At 48.5% G+C, this 12,986-nt stretch overlaps 1 protein-coding gene across 2 annotated transcripts in view; it reads right to left on the reverse strand.

Annotated features, from left to right (window-relative positions):
* Nucleotides 1-12,986, reverse strand: part of LOC148538625 (interleukin-13 receptor subunit alpha-1-like) — a 140,662-nt gene that overhangs the window by 26,202 nt on the left and 101,474 nt on the right. The window lies entirely within an intron of this gene.

Here is a 12,986-nt window from a genome sequence, read left to right on the forward strand (position 1 = left end):
CTCTCATTTTCTTCTTCAGGGTCCATAGGCTCCACAGGGAGACCTTGGGGATGTCCCAAAGCAGTCCTTCAAGGGTGGGGACACTCCTGATCTGACAGGAGAATCCGGCGCCTGAAGGAAGCATCCTGAGAAGCAAATGTATCAAATGCATAGAACCTTAAAAAAGTCTGGACAGATGACCACGTGGCCGCCTTACAAAGCTGAACAGCGGAGGCTCCACGGCGAGCTGCCCACGATAGACCCACAGACCGAGTAGATTGAGCAGTAACAGAAGGCGGTACAGGAAGGCCCTCCAGAGTGTAAGCCTCAGATATAGTCATAAGAATCCACCTAGCCAATGTCTGTTTATTGGCTGTTTTCTACGGACAGAAAGATTCTCTGCTGTTGGGAATCCAACAGAGCTCCCAGATGGAGCATCCTCTGAGATGGAGTCAGGGAGGTCTTTGTCCAATTGATCAACTATCCGTGAGCCTGAAGCACAGACACTGTCAGCTATAGTTTTTTTTTTTAAATACTTCTAGAGACCCTGCCAACAATAAGAGGTCGTCCAGGTAAGGTAACAGTCGAACCCCCTGATGCCATAGATGGGCTGCCATGACAGCCATAACCTTGGTAAACATTCGATAAGCTGGGGAGAGACCAAACGGCAGCGCCCAATACTGGAAATGTTGTTGCTGTATAGCAAAACTGAGGAAACGCTGGTGAGATGAAGCAATTGGAATATGCAGGTATGCATCCTGAATATCCAGCGATTCCATAAAATCCCCCGGTTCCATAGCCAGTATAATTGAGCGGAGGGTTTCCATCCTGAACCGATGTACCCAGAGGAATCTGTTCAGGGACTTGAGATTGAGGATATGCCGATATGATCCGTTCGGTTTCTGGACCAGAAAGAGATTGGAGTAATAACCCATTCCTTTTTGAAGAGATGGGACCGGGATGACAACTCCTGCTTGAAGTAAGGATTGTATTGCCTTCTGGATTTGTAATGCCTTGTCTTTGTCTGACAGATGGCTTGTGCAAAAGAATTGCTAGGGAGGCCTTCTGCGGAAGGCAAGGGCGTACCCGTGAGAGACCACTTCTCCTACCCAAGTGTCTGTTGTGGTCTGGCACCGGGACTGGGTGAACTAAAGTCGTCGGCCTCCCACCTTGGGATGCCCCAACGGGAAGCCTGTCCCGTCAGTCTGAGGACCTGTCATCAGACTAGGCCACAGGACATCTGGTACTCCAGGCCTGCTTCTTGGGCTTGGTAGTCTTTTTGAGGGCTGACTGTCTAGGAAAGGACTGACCCTTAGGCTTACTCTGGGGCCGAAAAAACCAAAAGGACGAGGTCCGAGATCCTGAAGAAGCAGATGCTGAAGGCAGATACGCAGACTTAGCTGCTGCCAACGTATCCACAATCTTGTCCAGGTCTAGACCAAACAAGATCTTACCATTATAAGGCAAACACTCTAATCCTTTCTTAGAGTCTGCGCCTGCTATCCAAGAGCGCAGCCATAAGGAACGGCGAGCTGACACCGCAGCAGCCGAAATCCTGGAGGATAAAAGGGTGATGTCCACAGCAGCCTCATTGATATATGTAGCCGAATCATGGAGGTTACCCATCAGAGTCACTTGAGCAGTGGTAGCATCCAACGGAGAAGACTTCTCTAGGGAGTCAGCCCAGAACTGTATAGCCTTGGCCACCCAGGAGATAGCCATTGCTGGTCTGGAAACTGCTCCTGAAAGAGAATACATTGACTTTAAACATGCCTCTACCTTCCTATCCGTGGTATCCTTTAAGGAAGAAATTTATGGCATAGGTAGAGTAACACTTTTTATTAAGCGCATCACATGAGAGTCTACCGCCGAAGGTGAGTTCCTGTTCCTCAGGAAAAGGATAGGCATAAGCCAGGCACCTCTGAGGCTGAAATTGCTTCCCAGGCGATTTCCACGCCACTTCCATATGCTACACTAACTGATCAGATAAAGGAAATACTGCAGAAGTAGTCCTTATTCCTTTGAACAGAGCATGTTTGGACCAGGTAGCAGGAGGTTCATCCTCCTCTATTACTAGGGCTGAATGAACAGCACGTATCAGAGCAGGAATATTGATTTTTTACTTAGACTCCTCCTCTCGCTGAGAGGGCTCAGAGTCATCCTCCTCTACCATCTGGTATCAGTGTCATCATCATCATATTGTGTAGATTGTGATGACGCAATTGGCCATTTGGCCAGCTAAGGGGTTTATCCCCCTGCAGCATAGCCTGGAGGGTAACAGAGGTATCCGTCAGGTTCTGCATTGTAGTGCATCCCTCCATGGTGGAGGCACAGATTGAACCGACATGGGTGAAATCGGTAAGGGCTGGCCCTATGAGGACAAAACCGCCTGCTGTGTGAACCCCATCTGGGGAAACACAGGGGTTGCTGCCCATCGTCCTGCCATGGTAGTTAATGCCTGAGCAAAGTACGCCCAAGGAGGCTCTTGCATAGTAGTTGGGACTACAGAAGGGGCAGAAGGATTATGACATCTGAAACATAATCCCTCTAAGACCCAGTCCCCTACACCTTGTTCCGCAGCACAAGATTTACATGACTTGAGCAGGACTGGAGTGGAATCTTGCACATCATCCCCACTTTCAGACATAGCAATAATGGAAGTGTACACTTGTTTGTGACAAACCACACAATATATATATATATATATATAATTTTATTTATTATTTATGTGTATATATATATATATATATATATATATATTGTGACACAGTCAGGGTAGGGGTCCCTCTCCTGGGGTAGATGGACTCCCTCTTTACACACACAGCAGCTGTAGAGACAGGACACAAGTGTGGGGTTCTCGTACAAACCGGTCGGCGCCAGTTTTTATTGTGCCAAATTAATATAAACATAAGTCCTACCCCCGGCTGGGCACTAGCTACACAGCATATTCCCTCTCTATAATAATGGTAGGGCCAATTGCCCTCACCATCAACAAAACACGTGCACAGTACTTACAAGGAAAGTAACCAAGTTTCTCTGAACAGGCTAGTCTGCCTGCTCTCCCAGATGTGAGACCCTCAGCCACAAACAGACCCAGCTTATATTAGCCATTTCCAGCTGCAAACCCTAATGAGCCAGTTACCAGGCTGAAAGGCTCAAAACCTGGAGTGGTCTGTGGATGGAGCCCTCTCCTCACATCCACACCCCCAGGACTCAAACCGGCTTTTCTCTAAAGCCGACATTTCTAGTCTGTTTTTCCCAAACAGACTTCTACTGGGGGTTTCAGAACACATATGAGAGGAACCTAGGACATACATAGAAGCCATTCCACACTTCTCCAGTGCTTCTATCACAATATATATATATATATATATATATATATATAAATGTGAGGTATAATGAACACCCTGACAACACTTGTAATTGTAAGGGTTCAGGAAAAGAAAGGTATAGTTATAATGGCTGACAGTTGAAAAATACAGACAGACAGCGCTAGTATACAATCACATACAATGCAGAATAGCACCTGCACGCTGGCACTACAATTCAACTACCCAGACTTGCTGTCTGGTAGGCTATAGCGCTACATATGCTGACCAGGAGGAGAGTTATGTAGGGGGACCTAGGCTCTGCATTCCCGAGAGATCCGCGACTTTGCCAGGGAGAAAATGGCTGCCAGAGACCTCAGAGGGGGCGTTTCCATGGGAGTAGTGCTGCTACAACTTAGCCAGACCACAGTGGAAAGGTGCGCTGTGCAGCGGGGAGAAGCCGGCTGTAAACAGGGAAGGCTGCCTCCCGTGGCCGGCGATTAATCCTTAGGATGCTGGTGGCGCAGTCTTTATATTTACTGCGCTCCAGCATAAATGCCCCCAGGTTATCATTGTGGAAGTGCAGGTTTCCAGCCCTGGCTCCATTGCCTGGCTCGATGTTGGCGGGGTATAGAGTGGCACTGCGGACGTCCCACTGGGCTGTCCACGCTGACCACTAGTAAAAACAGCAGTAGAAATCTGCGCTGCAGTGACCCGACTCCGGCCAGGCACCAAACGAAACTGAGGTGCCTCTGGTCCAGGGACGGAGTACAGGGAGAGGCCCAGTGCATTCTGGAAGAAAAAATTAACTGGTGGTGTCCGGATGTCCTTGCCATCGCCTAAACCCCAAGGTCTCCCTTTGGAGCCTATGGACCCTGAAGAAGAAGCAAAGCATTATACATTATCCCCACAAAAGGAAAAATAATACATTGTCCCCACATAAAAACCAATCACATTGCCCCCACATTAAAAAAACCAATGCATTGTCCCCGAAGGCAAAATGGAATCGGTATGAGATGCTGGCGCTCGGGATCCCGGCTGTTGAAATCCCTATGCCGGCATCTCAAAAGGGTTAAAATACTGACACCTGTTGGTCGGCATGCTAACCATTCCCCTCTCCCTACCCCAACCCTAACCTCCCCCCCCTAGTGCCTGAACCTAACCTTCCCCTCCCCGGTGCCTAACACTAACCCTCCCCATTTAGTGCCTAACCCTAAAGGTGCGTACACGCGGTACGATCTGTTCAGTGAACGATATCGCTGAAAGATTTCCCTTGAACTTTCTGTAGTGCAGGACAAACGATATTGGGTGTACACACTGACAGACATCTATGATAGATGTCTCTCACTGAAGTCATCCTGCCACATCTCTGAACAGGCAAATCTTGATGAAATCATCCAAGTTGGCCTGCATGTACGGACGACCATAGATATTGTCATCGCCCATGAGGGAGCGCGCATCGCTGGTCATTCAATGCATACAAACTGAACGATATGAACGATTTATCTTTCAACGATATCGTTATCGTCCATATCGTTTAAAGATATCGTACTGTGTGTTAAGCACCTTAACCCTCCCCCTAGTGCCTAACCCTAACCCTGCACCCTAAACCTAACACCACGATACTTACCTTCGCTGTCCCGGCGGTAGGGATGACGGCGCCGGGCTTCTGAGCGGCATCGGGATTTCGGCGCCGGTAATAGAAGCATCGACATCCAGACCACCGGGATAGTGAACGCATGTCGGCAAAACAATACATTATCCCCACATAAGTAAACATAACCACACTGGCCTCTACAGAAAATAAAATATTTTATATTGGCCCTACCTGTCTGTGGCAGAGAAAGGTGCTCCCTGCCCCTCTGTCGCGGAAGCAGGAGCAGCAGCAGCCTGTCAAACTCACGGTTGTTGATAGATCCAAGTTGAAGAAGGGAGGACCTCTCACTGCTCAGCAGTGACCACTGTGCGGGCAGGACGGCGACGCGGCGGCGTGATCTCTGATGCCATGCCGCCGCGTCTCAATTGGTCATGGCCTGGGCAGCGGCTGAGCCATCCAGAAGAGCACAGCACTACCAGGACCCAAAGTTAGGAGGTTTACTGCTGGCACGGGATCTCTCCAATGCTTCTCCAGCGACACACCTGGAAACCGCTGCTCTAGAGCATATGGATTGGTCCTTCCATCGACATAGCACACTATCCGTGAAATGGGCGTTTATGGGCGATAAATGGGCAGTGAGTGCCCGGTACTCTTCTGTCTCGGGGGAGTGTCATGGGAGCATTGTGGGTGTGTGTGCCGAATTCTCTGCTTGTTTGTAGTGTGCAGACACCTGTTTCAGACCTTCTGTACCCAGCATGGGGTAGGTGCAAGTTTAGATAATAAAGATAACGGTTGAGGCTGCGGAAGTAAAAACAGTGGGTGGTATAGTCTTCCACATGCAGACCCTCTGATATTTAGTGTACACGGGCAGTTTCTTGTGTTAGCAAGTGGCCGAACGGAAATTCCCACTCAGAATCTGGCCCTTAATCTTTATACCCCCCCCCCCCGCGCACACATTTTAAAGCTACTCATAATGACTCACTGCAGTTATAACCAAGGTTCAAGTCCAGCCACAACCACAAAAGCAGGCCACTAAGGTCCTGTTACTGACTAAAGCTGCCCACAAAGTATAATGATTTCATGAATTTATCAAATTCTGATATTTTCACTGATTGTTCTGTACAGGCACAGAATATTCTGCATGGAAAATATTTTACTCTGTGAAATTGAAAAGACTTTCATTATGATCTTTGAATCTGGCCACAAAATCTAAACTAAGTGTGAGCAGCTTTCAATGTTTCAGATACCCCATGGGCAGGGCCGGCTCGAGGTCGAACAGGGGTGCCACCAGGGCCGGCTCTAGGGGTGTTCGACCAGTGCGGTCGCACAGGGGCGCCACACGTAGAGGGGCGGCACCCATCCCTAGCATCCCGATTTCAGCGGTGGCCCGCGGGTGGTCAAATCGGGAGGCTCGCGACCCCCGGAGAGAGAATGGATGCGCGCACGGCAACCATTCACTGAGGGAGAGGCTGGGGGAAGCCCAGCCAGTGACGGAGTGCTGGGCTTTACCCCCAGCCTGACGTTATTTGGAGGCGTGCCATGCGGGCACGCCTCCAAATAACGTCACATAGGGGGCGTGTCCTATGGTAACTAGGCCATGCCCCCAAATTTAGGCGCGTGATGTAAGGGCGCCATCTTGAGGGCCGGCACAGGGTGCTACGAACCCAGGAGCCGGCCCTGGGTGCCACCCCATAGAGGGAGCACCTCTCCCAACCATCCCAATTTTCAGCGGGACAGTCCCGTTTCTCAGTGCACTGCCCCGCTGTTCCACCTGCGTGCCGAAGTGTCCCACCGGTGGTCTGGAGGTTGGGCAACCCCACCGCCGCAGCTGTGCGGCGGTGCCGGCCCCAGAGAAGAGGATGCACATGGAATCCATTCAGTGCAGGGAGAGGGCTGGGGCAGCCCAGCTACTGAAGGCATGCTGGGTGTTATGTTCTGGGTTGTTTGTGGACCCGGGGTGGTAACAGGAGTGATCACAGAAGCAGATTTGTAAATAAAACTAGGATTTTTAATAAGTGCTTGAGTAGACATATAATGTGGCAGTAAATAAAAGTCCAGGAATATATCATGTGCACAAGAGTTCTGTGGTGGGAGCAAAAGGGTTAATGTCCAGGTAGAAACAATTAGAGCTGTCCAGGTGTGCAGGTGGTGAAACTGAAAATAATCAAGCCAGGTTTGCAGGTAGTGAACTGAAAATAATCAAGCCAGGTTTGCAGGTAGTGAACTGAAGCGCAGGATGTCAGCAGGCTCAGGCACTCAGGTATGGGCAAGGGTGGTGGAGGTAGCGGGGTAGTCCAGTGGGAACTAGGAGCTGACAGGCAGACTGGCAGACAGCGAATTCACAGGAACAGGAAAGCACAGAGAACTCCCTCTCAGCTAGGCTGAGATACACGTTGCACTGGCAAAGAAGGAAGGCACTGACCCTTCCTAAATACCCCATGCCGTGCTGTTACTGGCCGGAGGGAACATGTGACTCACCAGGATTGGCCAGCCGCATCACATGGCCAGAAGGCAAGATGGCGGCGCCCATGCCAATCGGAACCGAGACGCCGCCAGGCCTCACCAGCGCAGAGTGACAACAGGGCCGCACAACAACGCGCGCAGCCAAAGCCCCCCGCCAGACACCAGCTCCGCCACCAGACAGCTCGCACCACAACGACCTCACAGGTAACACCTGCCTAGAGCCATGCTGAAATACCCTGGCCGTGACACTGGGCTTGCTCTCAGCCTGACGTTAAATGGGAGGCGTGTCATACCAAATAGCGTAATTTAGGGGCGTCGTGTATGGTAATTAGGCCACATCCCCTTTCTGGACGCACGCAGCCAAGCCATACACAGGGTAAAGGGGTGTCGGATTCTCGGTCTACACAGGGCACGGCTCTGCCTGGAGCCAGCCCTGCTTAAATATATATATATATATATATATATATATAAATGTGAAATAAAAAGGATTTACAATGTGATGAATGAAATGTGCATATGACGTTTGCAGTGGCATAACCAGGGTGTGTGTGAGGCACCTTGCCCTGGGCGCCCCGGCCAAAAGCAGCGCCGCCAGCGACCCCCCTCTGCAATATCTGGTGCTGGGATCCTGCAGTCTGGTGAGATGTTTCCCCGGTGAGACACATCTCACCGGACTGTTCCCAGCGGCGGGTGACATTTGTCGCTGGCTGCGAGCTGTGTATAGCTCGCAAACCAGCGTCCATTTGAATTTGGCATTGGACGCAAACCAGTTATGGCTTGTGGACCGGCAGCCAATAGAAAGCGGTTGATGCGAGCCAATCGTGGCTTTCCGCATCATGGCTGGCTCCGCCTGTAGCGTCTGACGTCAGACACCACTGGCCAGAGAAGTCAATTCGGCAACGGCGGGCGTAGGAAACAGACCTTGCGGGAAGAGCTCTGGCGGCTATGGAAAAGGGAAGGAGACAGAAGAGCTCCGGTGGCGGTGCTGCTGGCCACAATAGGTCAGCGGCAGAAGACTGCGGTTGAGGACAGGTAGGCTGCACCATAAATTCCTACCTAGACCACCAGGTTATCGGGCACTAGACCCGTGGGGTAATTAGGGGGGGTTAAATTTTTCCCTTGCCCTGGGCGCCAAACCCCCTAGTTACGCCACTGGATGTTTGTGTAGATTAATAAGGACACTTATCAGACCTGGAGTGATGTAGGATACAAGAATATCATCCAAAGCTATTCTACAGCTAACTATAAGAAAGCATTGGATGATATTCTTGATGAAGCCCTTGTGTCAGGTACTATTACCTAGGAAATATGTGATAAATTGGTTGTGGATTTTCCTGTGGTCCCTATCTTTTACATCATACCAATGGTACATATGGATGCACAGAGACCCCCTGGACGACCTATTGTCTCTGCCTGGGGGTCTCTATGTGAACCTATTTCCATATTTCTTGATACGTATCTACAGGTGTGTGTACAGAACACCAGGACGCATTTGAAGGATTCCAGTACATTACTGAAGAAACTATATGATATGGGATCTGTGCCAGATAATACGATACTGATAACTCTTGATGTGTCGAGTCTGTATACGTGCATCCTGCAAGAAGCGGGGGTGCAGGCAGTGAAAAGGTTGACTTTGGGCAATCCTAAATATGAATGCCCAGACATTGATTTGTATTTGGAGTTATTACAGTTTACTCTGGAACATAACTATTTCCTATATGATGGCCGGTTTTACAAACAAACCACAGGATGCGCTATGGGTTCTGCTGTAGCGCCTTCTCTAGCAAACTCATACATGTGGGGAGTTGAATGTGACTTGTTTTTTAGCCAAAGTGAGGTTGCAAATAGAATATTTCTGTATTATAGATATATTGATGACCTCATAATATTCTGGACGGGATCTGAAGAAAGTTTTGATACCCTTATAGAAACCCATAACAACTCCAGTAGTCCGATTAAGCTGACAACCACTAAAAGTACCACCGGCATCCATTTTTTAGATATTAACATTGAAATTGTGAATAATGAGATCCATACTTCACTGTATACCAAACCCACGGATAGGACCCTTCTTAAATTTGATAGCTTCCATCCAACATCCACAGTTAGGGGTCTCCCATACTCTCAGTTTTTTAGAGTGTGCAGAGTTAACAGTAAGCCCATAGAGAAAGTGAGGCAACTAAATATAATGGTTGAAATTTTTTTACAGAGGGGGTACCCGTTGGATTTATTAATACATGCTAAAAAGAAAGCCCTACAATGTAAAATACAGCCAGGCAAACACAAGAGTATGGATAAAGTGGTACCATGGGTTAATCAATATAACCTGGGCAGTAAACGTACCAGCAATGTGGCTAAGAAACTCTGGCCTTTAGTAGCCTCAGATCCAGATCTACCCTTGTTACATGCATCTAGAATTATGCCTAGCTATACTAGAAGTAGAAGTATAAGGGATTGGATAGTTAAGACAGACATCACAGGATTCAAGACTACAACAAAGGAATCCTCCAGTTTTTTACAGCATAAAAAGGGTTGTTTCAAATGCCTAGGGTGTACAACCTGCAACTACTTAGTTGCGGGTGAGTATATTCTGCACCCATATACAGGCAAAAAATTTAAAATCCAGTGGAATCTGATATGTACTTCTAAATTTGTCATCTACGTTCTGTCTTGCCCATGTGGGTTACACTATGTGGGCAAGACAGAACGCCAATTTAAGGAAAGAATGTCCCAGCATAGGTCGGCCATCAGGGCAGCCTTGCTTTGTGACCAAAGTGAACAGCCAGTAGCACGCCACTTTTCTAGGTTGAAGCATAGTATGGCGACACTGAGATATCGCATTGTCGATCACATCCCCGTCTCATTGAGGGGAGGAAATAGATTAAAAAAACTGTTACAATGCGAGTCAAAATGGATCTATCGTTTAGATACATTGGTGCCCCTTAGGTCTCAATAACTTTTTATGAGGAGTCTTTCTTATTTACATATGCCTGGTATATATAATCTGTCTTGCTATGTGTTGAAATTACGAGACTGATAGTAATTACCAAACCATTGCTTTTGGCTAGGGTAGTGGTTCCTTTATACCTTTTAGAGGTGAGACTATAGTTAGTAAGGGTCCATCTGCAGGTTTAAATTAAACTACACATTACCAGATTAGAGTAATTATAAAAAACTGTTATTAATGATAAAGGTATAATTGTGTTTTTTAAGAAGCGATATAACATACTTTATAGAAAGGGCTGAATGGGCCCATTTTTATTTATCCTTCATAAGAACAACAAATAGTCCTTGTTTTTATCTATATTCCAAATAATTTTTTATCACATGAAATATATTGTTCTCCACAGTATCTTTCTTTATATTAGCTCCTGAGGTTTGTTTTCAGGTCTTACATGTAGTTATATTGTTTCACCGCTAGATGGCGATCTTTAAATGTATATTATATTTGTTGACTTTTTATATTGCTAAAGCACTTTATTGTATCATACCTCTCAACTGTTACGCATTCAGCGGGACAGTCCCGTTTTTCTGGGACTGTCCCGCTGTCCCGCCGGCTGGCCGCAGTGTCCCGCGGTGGGGGGGGGAGTTGGGGAGAGCACATACTGCTGCTCTGCATAGCAGAGCAGCGGGTATGCATGAGGAGAACAGATGCCGTGCACATGCACACGTCATCTGTTGTCATGTGAACGGACTGCCTGGGGGCTGCTCAGCATCTCGGAGAGTGCTGGGCACGCCTCCAAAGTGACAAAGTGGGAGGTATGCTGTATGTATGCATTTTTTTGCATTTGTTAGTTTCAAGCAGCACAGACGCTTGTTGCCTATATTAACATATGTGTTTATGTCTGTCATTTTATTGTAGTGTGCAATTCTATTTTGTTTGCAGTGTCCCCATGGCAACCAGCCGGGTGCTGAAGGACGTCACTTCCAGTTTTCGGGTGCCGCAATGGGAAGTGTGCAGTCTGAGCGTCGGCAGAGTGCAGTTGGAGACAGCACTATGGGCACTAGGAGTAAGGTATTTATTGTCACTGTTTTTGCATTTGTTACGATTTGTGTTCCTGAAGAAGGGGTCCCAGAACCTCGAAACATTGAATAAACATGGTTTGTTTACATCTTTTTGGAGAGTCCTGGGAGTGCCGCCTATATTGCATCATTATATATATATCTCAAAACAGCGGCGGCACTCCGGGAGTCTTAATTAATAGAATAAATAACCAGGCAGACACATCAGTTTCATGATAAACATAATTTCGTCTGCCTGGTTATTTATTCTATTAAGCTGAATATAAAAGGGAAAAACAATAAAATTATTTAAGGGGCATGAATCAGGAACTCACATATAGTGCTATGGATTGTTTGAGGGAGAAGGGCCCCAAACTAATATCTTGCCTAGGGCCCCATGACGTCTAAATCGGGCTCTGCCTAATGATTGCGGTGGTCAGATTCTCCCGTAGCGCTAATTCCCTGGATGGCAGGTCACCTCATTAGGAGGCACCGGCCGCGCTTCCTTTCAGCCTGTAAGCTCGCTGGATGGCTCCTTGCACTGTAGTTATTAATGGGCTAACTCAGCAGCTGATACTCACTGGCCACTTGTTCTTCTGCTAGTGTTCCTGCTGGGCGGTTCCTAGCGGTGACTCTGTAGATGGGCTCGCTTCAGCCACTAACCGCTTCTCTTCAAACACTGGAGTTCATGTATCCAGTGTTGCCGCGTCACATGTGTCTTGACACGCTGAGATGTCAGATGTGGAGCTGTGTGGACTTGTTCTACACCAACGTGTTTCATCACATACGTGAAAAAAATCACGTTTACCATTTTCATAAAAGGGGCTTAAGTATGTTGCAAATGTCTATGTATTATTTGTATCCTACAGCACTCCAGGTCAGGTGAGTGTCCTTATTCATTTACAAACGGAATCGGTATGTATTACCGCCGGACCTAAGCCCGATGGATGAAATACCCACGCCGGAAGGCCGGCAGATGAATAACCCGACTGAGGTGAGTGTTTACGCTAACCCTCCCCTCTCCCCCCCTAACCCTCCCTTCAGGGGCATTTCTGGAGAGGAGGGGGCCAGTGTGCAGTGTCCGACAAGGGCCCCGTCCTCTCTGCCCGGCAGCCGGCAGCGCACTGTGCTGTGCGTGGCCAGCGCCGAAGTTATGGAATCTGGGCACTAGAGTGCGCCCAGAGTCTATAGACTATGCGCAGGTCACCGGGAAAATGGCCGCAGCAGCCATTTTCCCTGGACTGCGCATGCGCAAACGACAAGAAAATGGCCGCAGCGGTAATTTACCAGTCATTTTTCAGCACCGGACCCCTGCGCCGACATGGGACTCTGGAGAGATAAGTAACCTTTTGGGTGCAGGATGTGCGGTGCGGGGCCCCCATGGGCCCGTGTGCCCCGCACACTTTGCACCCATTATAGATACGCCCCTGCCTCCCTTAGTGGTGCCTAACCCTAACCTCCCCCCTAATGCCTAACTCCAACCACCCCCCAGGGGTGCCTAAACCTAACCCCCCCTCCCCGCACCCTAAACCTAACCCTCCTAATGTGGAAGGCTGTGCTGGGATCACGTGTTTGATCCCAGCATCAGCAGAGGTGCAGGGGCAGGCAGAGGGGATGTGTCCTCTGCGGGACAC

The sequence above is a fragment of the Taudactylus pleione genome, unplaced genomic scaffold, assembly GCF_031769625.1.
Source record: "Taudactylus pleione unplaced genomic scaffold, aTauple2 ptg000039l, whole genome shotgun sequence".
In the NCBI taxonomy this organism is placed as follows: Eukaryota; Metazoa; Chordata; class Amphibia; order Anura; family Myobatrachidae; genus Taudactylus; species Taudactylus pleione.